General features: G+C 41.4%; 1 non-coding gene across 1 annotated transcript; it reads left to right on the top strand.

The window, feature by feature from the left end:
* Positions 1 to 13,014: 13,014 nt before the first annotated feature.
* On the top strand, positions 13,015 to 13,121 carry LOC120255244. Its single transcript, XR_005534938.1, has one exon. It is a non-coding gene; the product is annotated as a small nucleolar RNA R71 (small nucleolar RNA).
* The last annotated feature ends 265 nt before the right edge of the window (positions 13,122 to 13,386 follow it).

The raw sequence follows: 13,386 nt of genomic DNA, 5'->3' as shown, positions 1-13,386 counted from the left end.
GTTTCTAGGTGGTTTTTCTCCTAGTTTTTTCATGGAAATGGTTGAAATGGATGATGTAGAGTGTTTTATGCTATTTTTATGAGTTTTTTGCAACATTTGTAAATTTTGAAAAGCTCCATTTACAAGGGGAACTCTTGCAAAATTACTTTTCTGCCATTATCAAGCTTTTCATCATTTTTGGCATATTTCGAGTATCCCAAGCCTTGGTTTGGGAAGTGATGAGCTTGATCTTATGTGTTGTGGTTGTAGGCATGGCGAACAAATGTGTTGCATCCAATGGCCGAGCCGCGACGTGGCACCTATTGGGAAGCCAAACACCAAACACCAAAACAAAAAACGTGGAACAAGTCACCAAAGGATCCACAATGAGCTCACTCCTAGTCTCGAGTCAGTCTGCCCGCAGTAACATGGGCCTTGACACGCGGCGATGTAGGGCCCGTGAAGAAGAACAACGCCACACAAATGCTAAGATCTCTATAAAGTCCTCGACATCGGTCCGAGTACCGAATCGACTCTTGATGTCCACGGTGAAAGGCATGAATCTCACCTTTGCATCTTGTCAGGAGGTGATGCTAAACCGGTGAAGGAGTATCATATGGTTCCTGACTGCGTGCTCGATTTAGTGTAGGGCGTGCACTCATCCATGACCGACTCAGCGAATCTGGAGAATAAGTGTCATTATGTTTCTCCACCAAGCCCATCGCGAACATAGTGGCCATCCCCAAAGGCGTGGATCCTCCAACAATATGCATATCCCGAGTGTGCTCAATCAAACCCATGCTCTGAATCATACGAGTGATATACGGGACATCAAAGATAGCCCCAAAGTGGCCAAAGGTACCTTGATGAATAAACAACTCGGCGAAAAGGTGTCCAAGGTGAATGGGGTAGTGCTGAATGATGCTGTACAAGATGAGTAAGTCAGAACGCGTGATGACGCATGTACTATCACTCCGGCCACTAATGCCAGCGGTAAGAAGGCCACTGAATGTATCGATTTGACGAGTGGTTGAGGAGTCAGAAACCTTCCTCGACTCATGTGTCCTCCGGCTCGAGATATCATTCCAAAACTTTGTGTAAGTCACTGATTACTTCCCTACAAGTGTACATGATCGCCAAGTAATACCTTGTACAAGATCGCAAGGATCGCATTCCACGGGGCTAAGGATCTCCTATTACTCCTCCATCACTTATTATCTAACTTTTCAACTTAAGCATGGTAAACTACTCTAACAAGTGCAAAAGTGTAAACAAATTGAGAGTATAAGAATTATAAAGCCACATAAGAGATCACAAGAGCAATAATGAGATAAAGAGGCCTAAGGATGAGGATTCCCATGACGGGTCATCATGAGATATGGATGCACGATAATAACATAGTAAGGGTGATTTAGACCGAAGGATCTCAAGATTAGACCAATCCTAATTTCTTGATGATTGGGCCCTAATCCCATACTAATGTTGATAGGAATCTCTCTCTAACCAACATCCCTAAGATTGCATTAAGTATAAGGAGATCCCGCAATAAGGACACACTTACCCTAATTCTATCCTTATGGTTCGGAGAGGCTACCAATATCCAATTTCTCGGCATGTCAATACTAGTATACCCCTTTTAGTTTAATAGGGATCTAATACACGTGAGTAGGTCACTCCCTCACGTACAACTCAAATAAGAACTACAAATCTCTCCATGAAGTAGTCGTAGGAATGAATAACAATGAATTAAACCATAAATTATCCCATGCATTTCAACTAATAATAAAGCATCCGAAATACATGAAGAACCCCCAAGGTTCACTCTACATCCGTGGCCTTGGGGGTCTAGCCTGCTATCATACAAACCAAGCATGATCAAAAACAAGTAAAACAATAAACAAGCTCATAAATGACACTCCCTAGTCCAAATGATGAAGAAGAAGAGCAAGGCCAGCTCGAATGACGCTCCTCTAGCCAAGTGAATGCCAAATGACCCTTTAACTCCTTCTCCTTTGATGGTGAAGCTCTCCCTTGAAGTTCAAGCCAGATAATGGCTTCCTCTTGCTACAAGATCAATCTGGGGGTCAATCCCTCATAAAGCATTGAGGCCGTATGGCCTAGATCACTTCCTGACTCGAAAACTCTCCATGTGTTACAGTGATTGCTACAGTACCTTGCTATAGTACCACTGCTACACCACTCCATCTATAGTATCTTCTACAGTAATGCACTACAATACCGCGACCTGGTTTCCTTCACTTTTTGCCCAAATCTTATCTTCGTGTCTTCCATGGCTTCTCCATGCCCTATGAAGCAAATAATACTCGATTAAGTATAAAACATGCATCCATTCTTACAAGAATACATGATAGAAGTATAAAATACATATACTAAAATATATGCATTTAGACGCTTATCAAATATCCCCACACCTAAGCATTTTCTTGTCCCCAAGCAAACAAATCATGAAAAACATAGAGAATGATAAGTGGCTAAATGTATTACCTCTGGCTTAAATAAATACAAGGATCTACAAGCACTGGATAATGATATGCAGATGTTGATTTACAAACAGTAAGCATAAAATAAAGATCCTGTCTCACCTCTTATATATCTGTGCCATGTGTGTGAATCTTCTATGTCATCTGCCCCGACTTTTTGTAGCCTACTGACTTCAATCAGTAAAGCTCTAGATGCTAATCACTCCACAAACAAAGAATATTGAGTCTTAGAATGCTAAGTGCTACTCCAATGAGCAAGTAAAATCCTTCTAACTCTTAAACTTTAACTAACTCTCTTTTTCTTCTTAGGACCTCCAGTAGGTAGTCAAAAAGATCACTAGGGTTTTTATTTTCATTTAATTCATTTTCATTATTTTTTTGAGTCTGACTAACATAGCTACACAAAAAAACTTTCTGGAGGATGCACGTGCTGGTTAGGCACAAGAGCCACCCAACTACTCGATTACAGTCTACATAGACACATTCATGCATCATTAGCCGAGGAATACTGACATAGACTCTTTTTTCTTTTTATCTTTTTTTTCACATTCACCCAAGATCACGTCTTCAGACTACTCTACATGCTACAAAACTAAGGCTAGCTCAACAAGACTTAGAAGTTCTTAAGAGTTCATTGAAAGATAGAACTTAGTATTTTTAGTCCAAATACTCAAAGTTGTGTGTTAAGCATACAAGAGAGTTAGAGTAGTCATGTTGGCTATTCCTAGGGCATCAACACAAGATTCAGTGCACAAGACAATACTAGAGGTGAAACAGGATTTAATAGAGTATAACAACAAATATATAACTCACATCAATCATTACTCCATGCTAGAAGAATCTTACAAGAGTGAACAAGCCATCATGGGTAACATTAGCATGCAAACAATGACCCAAAGACATGAAATGCAACCATCCCCACACTTAGTGTTGTACATTCTCCCCAATGTACACTAATCATGAAAAGCATTGTAGATAAGCAATGAAAGCAAAAGTGGAGGATGAAAATGAACTTCCCCGGTTCATCTTGTGCAAAGGGCAAGGTATGGCCCGAACATAAGGTACGGTGAGCTATACATGTCAGGTCCTGCTTCCAAAAAATGGACGGAGGCTTCACCAAGCTCCCTTAATGCCCTGCAAGACATAAAGGGGACATCATCATTCCACAAAAAAACTTACAAAGAAGAGATAGGTAGTAATCATGCAAAAATTAAAACAAAACACAAAAAGGACACAAAAACTAGAAAATAAAGTCTAAACAATAAAACAAAGTTTCCATGCTAGTCCTTGTCCTTAGAAGTAGGTTTCTCATCACAAAATGACATCTTGCTCTACGGTATTCTTGTCCAAAAATGTGGTCACCCGTGTGTTGTAAATATAATTCCATGGTTGTTATCAATTTCTTCATCCACAACATTCCTACAAACAATGAAAACCCCAATCAAGCATAGAGGAAACCAATATAATTCAAAATGTAGTGAAGGAGATGAAGAAACAATGAAAAAAAAATGATGTATAGTGGTTATATGGCCGTATTGGGGCCATATGGGTACTGTTCACTTCGAAAGAACCTCCCCAAAAACATGAAAATCAAAAAATGTTTACATAAATTGAAGGGTGACTTCATCCACAATAATCACACCACAAAAACCAAGCCAAATACTTGATAAATTCCAAAAATAAGCTCTAAGAATGCAAGAAAAATGATGAAGATAAAACTAATACATCAAAGAGCTTACCGACAAAAACCTTGAGAAAACTCGAGTTAAAACTTTGGTAAACCATTAGATCGAAGTGTCAAAGATGTTAGGAGGTGATCTTGGAGAAGAAATGAGAGTTTTTGACCAAGGATTGGTGGAGAAATAAGAGAGAAAGTCGGGTGAGAAGAAGAACAAATAAGGAGAAAGGAAAGATGGCCAAAAAGCTAACACACAACCCACTGTCTACAGGTGCATACGGGCCTCAATGAGGGGCCTCATTGAGGTCAGATGCCCTAGTTTAAAAAGTTTTTCTCGGATGTGCGGGACGGCCTCAATGAGGTTCTCATTGAGGCAAGATGCACCCGTGAAACATTTTGAGCTAAAAAATGCTTCTCCAAGTGAATAAGGAATGCTTTAATGTGATTTAGAACACCTCCAACTTGAAAGAAATGCTTAAAAACTTAGATTTTATGCATGAAATACTATCAAAACATGTGTTTCTCAAGAAGATAAATGATTAAACCACAAGAAGGACGACGAGAAAAATGCACAAGGCATGCGAGCATGGACTTATTCACACAACAAAACATAAAGGAAACATAAATACACTTCACAAGAACACAATCTACACTTAACTAAAAATATGAAAAGAAGAAAATGAAGAAAATTGAAGCTTGGGTCTGCCTGCAAAGAAGCGCTTTTGTTTAACGTCATTAGCTCGATGTACCTCTTTCTTACCTTAAGGAGGCTTGAAGAGTGTGTGTTCCTCGTAGCAACATGTAGCATAGCTACTTCAATTAAAGAAAAAGAATTACCTTCTAGGATGGTGAGCATGTGGAGACCATGAGCGTGGTACCTTTTAGGGCCTCCATGGGAAAAAGTTTAGGCGGGAGTTGTGCAACTTGAACTTTGGGTGGATCCTTGGTTGGTTTGAGCATTTTCCCAGCTCTATTCTATTCCGGCTGAATTTCCTTGGAGCTTCCTCTAAAATTGTTTTGACCTCCAAGGGAATAGGTAAGGTTGAAAATTTTAAAACTCGGCATCGGTGGGTCCTTGGATGGTGTAAACCTCCTACCTACATCTCCTTCTTCAACCATTGTCAATCTTCCATTAATTACCCACAAAAATCGTTTGGGCCTCCAAGGTAAACATTTTAATTGGGACGTGTCCAACATTGGTATCGGTGGGTCATTGGATGGCTTCAACCTTCTACCCACATCTTCGGTCATCTTGGATAAGTCTCTTTTGTGCTTGGTGTTTTGAGTCACTTCCTTGCTAAGGGCTAGTTCAAGTGATATTGGTGCCACTTCTTAATTCTTTTACCTCCAACACACCAAAGTTCTCATCCACCTCCCTTTCATCATATCTCTCTTCTATTTCATTTTTGTTTGTGATTGGGGGTTCTATTGCTCGTTCTTGAATTAATTGTTCAACCCGACTCTCTAACTTGTGTAGAGATGCTTGCACCAACAAAAGTGTTGCATAGATGGCCTCAAATCGCGCATTACATTTGGCGTCAAGGGCATGAAGTTCGGTGGTGAGGGCATCAAATTTGGCATCAATGTCTCAGAATCTCTGTTCAGTATTTACCATGAATTTTGCCAACACTTCCTCTATAGTGAACATCTTTACTAGTGGTGGTTGTTGCATTTGTGAACCTTGAAGAGGTGCAACCTTCTGATTTTGCCCTTCTTTCAATGAAACTTTTGGGTGGTATTTCCACCCCGGATTGTAAGTTGAGATGTATGGGTTTCTTTACGGTCTTTGCTCCTCGATATAATCAACATGGGCATCAACTTTAGTGTCCGAAATTGAGTTAGAATCATTCAAATTCCAAGCCCCTTACATTTGCTAAGAAAATTGTACCTTGCCCAAAAGAGGGTATAAAGAACAAAGTTAAATAAAATAAGAAAAGTATGTACAAAGAGTAATATGTACAAATAAAAGAAAAACGGCTAGAGTAATAGATTACAAGCTTTCCTAATATTCCTTGAATTTCCCAGGCAACTGTGCCAAAAACTTGATTGCTTCCCCGCAAGTGTACGGGATCGCTAAGTAATACCCTGTGAGTGACACAGGGGTCGTATTCCAATGGGTCAAGGAAGTATTATTACTCACTCTTCATCTATTATCTAGCCTACAATTCTTAGTAAGAAGAACCAAAAAAAAAAAAAACAAAAAACAAAATAAGCTAACCTAAGCTAATCCTATGGCCAGGTAACTAGCACATGGATTAGCCCCATTCTCTCGGTGACTAACCCCTGATCCCATATGAATGCCAATCGGAATCTCTTCCAGATCAACACACCTATGATCACATTAAGTTCGAGGAAATCTCTAATAGGAGTAAACCTACTTTTCTTTGGCTTAAACCTAGCATTGGAGGGCTACCAACACACGATCTCTCAGCGCGTCGGCACAAGTATCCCCTTTCAATCTCTCCTAGATCTAGTACGTGTGAGTAGGTCACATCTACGCATACAACTCATAATAGAATTATGAATTTCTCCATAAATGTAATTCTAAGCATCAAAGCACGAAAGATTGAATCTCAAACAACCATCAAATTAAATGAAGATCAATATCCCAAGTTCTTACACAAGATGGGCCCTAGGATTTATCCAAATCCAAACACAACAATAAGTTAATCCCTTATGATGAGGGATACTTATACAACATACAAGGAAAAGAATGACAATAAAGAAGCAAGATAACTCCCTTTATGATCTTTATCTCCTTGAATTGATGAAGCCTTGAATGGTGATGTAATGGTGGCTTAGAACTTCACTCCAACTCCTACTCCTTTGCTCCTCTCCCTCTTAGTGATGATGTGTGCTAGTTTAACACAAGGATCGTTGCTAGAATATGGCTGGAAGGCCTTAAGAAAGTGTGGCGGCGGCGGCCCAAAAGGCTAAGAAGAAGTCTCCCCTAATTGCCCTAGAAAACCCTTCTTATAATGCTAAAAATCAAGCCATCCCGAGGTCAATCCCAGGGTCAATAATGGCCTCATTGAAGCCATATGGATCAAGCTAGATAATGGCTTCTTTTGCTACAGTATCAATCCCGGACAGCATTGTGGCCGTATGGCCTAGATGAATTCCAGACTCAAAAATTCTCTAGGTGCTACAGTGACTGCTACAGTGGTCTTGCTGCAGTGCCACTACTACAGTACTCCATCTATATCAATCTGCTACAATAAATACACTACAGTACCGTGACCTGGTTTTCTTCTCTTTTTTGCCCAAATCGTATCTTCGTGTCATCCATTGCTTTTTCATGCCCTGCGAAGCAGATAATAGTTGATTAAGCACAAAATGGGCATCCATTCTTATAAAAATAAATGCTAGAAGTATAAAATACATATACTAAAATACATACATTTAGACACTTATCAGTTACCTTGGTCAGGAAATCGGTGGGGAAGCCACGAAATGTGGGGGTTGTTCAACTTCCTCACTATAGAGGCCCAAGAAACATCCTTATTGCATATCTGTAAGAGTGTGCCGTACCCAAATGCTTCGAATGAAACCCCGGATGGCCTAAGAAGCTCGATGGTGCTTAAGACCTCCACTGTGAGCTCAAGATACGCCGGTTCACTAATGGAGAACACTTTGTCACATTTATCATGTGAAATTAATCACAAGACCACCTCATCCATACCAATGGCTTCAAGATCATTCCATTCAATCGTGCACATGAGTCCAAATGGTTTGGACTTCAAACATGCATAACGAGCCTTGTGTTGCGGGCAGTCAAAGTTTGGCTCCCCAATAGGTGCCACATCGCGTCTCGGCCTCTTGGATGCAACACTTTTGTTCGGCATGACTACTGACCAGGTCCCCTTGCATATATCTTGCAAGTGCACGGGTTTATCGAAGTAATAATCCCGGGTGAGCGGGTATCGAATCCACAGGGAGTAGGGAATAAAAAAATACTTAATTCGATTCTTAGCTATGTGAAAGATCAATGATAATAAGTGTGATAATGATTCAATTCTCAACAATAAAAGCAACAAGTAAGAGAGCAAAAGTAAAGAAGGGGATAAGGCAATCGATAAAGATGGGATACCCGGATAATACTCCGCCTAGGATATTTGTTTCAAGTGCAAGAATCCTCTATTATGCTTCCTAATCAATGCAATGATGAGTCGTGGAAATCCTTAATTACATAGTCCAAATCTAATGTCAACTATGCCTAACTCTATACATGTCCCGGAGGAGAAATCGAACAATCTCAACACCTCACACTCGCATAGAGTTGAAATGAACTCTAGGGATTCCAAGTGATAAATCTCTTCCTAATTATAGACCTAACCCTTTGGTCCAGGTGAAAGGTCCCTAACCACAATTGAGCCCTAGATACTAAGATCACCTCAACGTTTCACTCAGTTGAACGTGCAACTAAGCCCTAGCGGAAGTTCATCCCTTAGACCATTCACTCTATTATGCCCTAAAGAACTCAAGGAACGGAGGTAGAATCTATCACACTGGAGGGGAAAGGGGACGCTCCTGTACCTCTTGACTCACTCTCTCAACCCTCTCCCACCTAGCTTTGTCTACTAACGCTTGTGGTGTGTCACTCACTCACAAGGTTACCAATAAGAACTCTCAACCCTAGTGTCACTCTAGGGGAAATGTTCATACAATGAAGCATTCAAGGTTGGAACTCACAATAAACATCAATTTATTTAAAGCATAATAAAGAGGTTCAAAGAAACAAATACATCCTAGGGTTCACAATACCCGAGTACCCACTAGGGGTTTAGCTCTCCATGGAGCTAATTACAATCAAAGAAATAGAATGTAAAAGCAATGAATCCATAAATAAACCCCCTCGATGGTCATGTAGATGGTCTTGTGGAGAGTCCTCTACTCGTCGCAAGGGATCCTTTATCCGGCCTAGGATACACCTCGCCGGATCGGTGCCGATGAAAGCTCTCCCAACAACCTTCTTCCAAACGACGCGTGATGTCAGAGCCGTAGAACTTCTCCAAAACCTTGGACAATACCCCTCGAAACCCTAGCCGAAGCCCTCTCGCATGTTGGGGAAAAGATGGAGAAAAGAATACCAAAATCGGGGCTGAATCGGCTTTAAATAGGGCTGGAATCAGGCGACTACACGGGCGTGGATGCTCCACGCGCCTGTGCGGAATTTCCACACGGGTGTGGATAATTTCCACACGCCCGTGTGGGTTCTCTGCTTCTCTGGTTTCTCCGGCGGCTTTGAACAGTGATGCTAAAGTATATGCTGCAGTGCTCTGCTATAGTATTCGACCTGAATAGCTTCCCAATTCCATACTTTAATCGGGGTAATGCAAACGGGCACACGTTCACGTCGTGGATCACTTGCTTCTTTAATGGTGTACACATTGGTGGAGCTCTTGTTCTATGTGCATAAATCGGAATGCTCAAGTGTGTCTGCCTTTGTGCCCCTCCAAATGGATGTGCCCACTCGAATACGAGGAGGTTGGCACACACTCTAGCATCTCACACCTGACCTATGTCTTCGCGTTTGAACCTTAGAAACATTTCCTGCAAAATTGGTGCATTATGATCCACATTAGCCTATTTCCTTCATACTCGGCCTCACAACCCTACCTGCATAAAAGTAACATAAAAACACACATATTAGTGTAAAAACCCAAGAAAAGTAATGCCCAACATAAGGAAAGAATGCTTCGCATTCATATCACACAAGCACTTATCAACTACAACCACAACATACAAGATCAAGCTCATTTCTTCACAAAACAATGCTTGGGATAGTCGAAATATGCCAAAAATGAAGAAAAATAGTAATGGGAAGAAATTTTTTTGCAAGAGTTCCCCTTGTAAATGGTGCTTTTGAAAATTTACAAATGCTACAAAAAGCTCATAAAAATAGCACAAAACACTCTACATCATCCATTCCAACCATTTCCATCACAAAATTAGGAGAAAAACACCACAAAACTCAAATTTTAACCCCACCTTGAACTAGTGCTTGAAATTGTTAGGCGATGAGATCTGGCAAAAAAGATGGTGAAAGTCCAAATAAATCACAAGATTAAGGTTTCTAGATGGAGGAGAGGAGGGTAGAGGATGAAAAATGAAGAAAAATGGACAAAAAAATAAGTTAAATTGGATGAGAAATGAGTGAGAAATGGGGAAAACAAGTTGGAGAAAAAAGAGTGAGAAATGAGGAGGGGGCTGCGGGCTTAAAGGGCCCACCCAGCCCATACGGGCTGCTCACGGCCCATGAGCAGCCCATGAGCAGCCCATGAGCCTCTTAGCCTAGGTGCGGCCCGTGAGGCTGTAAGCCTCATGGTGAACCTTACGGGCGCCCGTGAGGTTCACAGCCCAGAGGGCTATAAGCCTCACGACGGCTCTCACGGGCGCACAGCTGCCTGTGAGGCCCTGGAAACTCACCCAAAGGGTCCATACGGGCTATATACAGCCCGTATGGACCTGGATAAATAAAATTTGTGTGAGGCTCCCCTTGTAGCTTCATCTAATCATAAGATATACCACTTTAAACACCGAAATGACAAGAAATCACAACTAGATATCGTCAAATTAAAGGCAAAAATAGGCAAGACATAAATGAAAATGGATCAAGCTCACAAGTGAAAATACAAAAAACCTACTTAGCACAAGAAACAAACTAAAACACTCAACTAACAAGCACAAGAAAACAAAAAAAAAACACCTAACACAAGTAATTCAAAACTTGGGTTGCCTCCCAAGAAGCGCTTGTTTAACGTCATTAGCTCGATATACCTCTTTCTTACCTCTCATGATGGATCAAATGCAGGGATTTTACCACCAACACTCAGAGAAGTTCCAAGACATGTAAAACTCATTGATAGGAATGGAAAGAAACAAAATTTTCCCCGTTCACCAAAGTAAAGACGGTCTGCTTCCCTCGGCGGTGATAGCGTTAAATTTACTCCACCTTTAGGCTTCTTATTCATCTTTCACCACACTTTTTTCACATTTTTCTTCTTTTTGGGACTATTTGATGGATTGGTCCGCATAAAATTGACATGTTCCATTGGGGTGGGAGTAAAAGTCTTCGTTCCGTCATCCTCATCGTTCAAGGCCCCAAGGTACTCTTCTAGAGGGTTTAAAGCCAATACCTCCTGCACACAATCAGAGATGACCATGTGAGTTGCATTAGTGAAATATAATGGGTCATCATGATCTAAATTTTATCTCAAAGCTTCTGGGATTATAAACACCATTTTCTCATCTTCCACTCTCAAAGTCATCTTCTCTCCCTTGACATCGATTAAGGCACCGACAGTGTTAAGGAATGGGTGCCCAAGGATCAAGGGGACTTCGACATCTGCATCTACATCAAGTATCACGAAGTCCACTGGGATAATCAGCTTATCAACCTTTACAAGCACATCCTCGACTACCCTCGGGGCTTCCTAACAGAATGATCTGGCAATTAGAGTGTCATTCTCGTAGGCTTAAGATCATCCAACCCTAACTTCAGGAACAAAGTATAGGGCATCACATTTATGCTCACCCCAGAATCAGCTAGAGCATTCTCTTGCATCCCTTACCCAAGCATACAAGTAATGATGAAGCTACCTGGGTCAGTTAACTTTTTTGGTAACTTCTTTTTAAGCACAACCAAGCAATTTCCCGAAAGAGTCACAGTGTCCAAGTCTTCAAGTTTCCTCTTATTGGCGAGGAGATCTTTCATGAATTTTTCGTACTTGGGCATTTGTGAAAGTGCTTTGACAAGGGGAATGTTGATGTGAAGTTGCTTGAAGATGTTTAGGAATTTCTTTAACTGAGCATCTTCCTTATATTTTTTAAAACTCGCTGGATAGGGTACAAGAGGCTTATACTCGGGGGACCTTTGATGGTAAAGATTTGGAACACACTTCATCTTGTTTTCCCCCACTTTTGTCACTCAAATTCTCAGTCGGAGTAGGGTTTTCCCAGACGGCTACCCTTCATTAGAGGCACTTGGGCCCTCACTAGCCCTTTCCTCTAACTGTTTGCCACTCCTCAAAGTCACGGCCTTCAAATGTTCCCTCGGGTTGTTTTCGGTGTTGCTTGGGAAGCTACCCGGGGGACGTTCAGAATTTGCCCTTGAAAGTTGTCCAACTTGGGTCTCCAGGGATTGAATTGAAGCTTGGACATTCTGAAGCACCGTGCCAAATTTATCAAGCCTCTTGTCTACATTTACAAACCTTGCCTCTGTATTGATCATAAATTTTGCCAACACATCTTCAGTAGTGTATTTTTGCTCTTAATGAGGAGGGGCTTGATATTGATTTCCTTGGTGTAGTGGAGACTTCTGCTGGGGTTGGCCTTGGCTCCAATAGAAATTTGTAAGGCTTCTCCACCAGAGTTGCAAATGTTGCCATATTGATTCCCCGGTCCCCCTGGTCCTCTACTGACATAGTCGACCTTCTCTACTGGTGTTGAGGGGGCAACAAAGATAGGGCATTGTGATGTTGCATGCCTAGCACCATAGGTGTCACATAACATAACGGTCCCCGAGTTTGATGTAGACCCCAACATGAACTGATCCATCTTCTTAGCTAATGCATCAACCTTTCCTACTAGAGTTGCATTGTCATTCACACTCTTTGTCAAGGCATTGATTTTTGCAACTAAGCAGTGGTGTTATCCACCTCATAGAGGCTTGCTGCCCTTGGGGACTTTTGTTTAGTGCTTCAATGGCACTCATTACTGGCCATGTCTTCAATTAATTTTTTAGCCTCTTCAGGAAGCTTATGACTCAAAGAACCCCCTGCAGCAGGGTCGATGAGTTGCCTAGTAGCATAATTCAACCAATTGCAAAGCATATGCACTTTCATCCAGGTGAGGAAACCATGGTGAGGACACTTACGTAGCAGATCCTTGAACCGTTCGTGTGCCTCAAAGAGTGTTTCAGAGTCCCCTTGCCGAAAAGATTATATCTCCTGTCTTAGTCAGGCTGCATTGCTCAATGGAAAATATCTAGCAAGAAACTTTTCCACCATCTCCTCCCACATGGTGATGGACCTAGGAGCTAAGGAGAGAGTCATTTTGTGCGCCCTAGGTGGAGGCAACTTCATCAGGCATTTTGACGGCTAAATCAATGTATTTAGATGGAAAGAAGCAAAAGGAGAGAGTCATTTTGGGCAAGATCTCCATCGATTTTACCTTGAGAAAGCTTGGAGAAGACAAGGGAAGCCGCCCCATTGCGTCTTCCGCGGA

This window comes from Dioscorea cayenensis, unplaced genomic scaffold, assembly GCF_009730915.1.
Source record: "Dioscorea cayenensis subsp. rotundata cultivar TDr96_F1 unplaced genomic scaffold, TDr96_F1_v2_PseudoChromosome.rev07_lg8_w22 25.fasta BLBR01000908.1, whole genome shotgun sequence".
Classification (NCBI taxonomy): Eukaryota; Viridiplantae; Streptophyta; class Magnoliopsida; order Dioscoreales; family Dioscoreaceae; genus Dioscorea; species Dioscorea cayenensis.
This window is presented reverse-complemented; position numbering and strand designations above follow the sequence as displayed.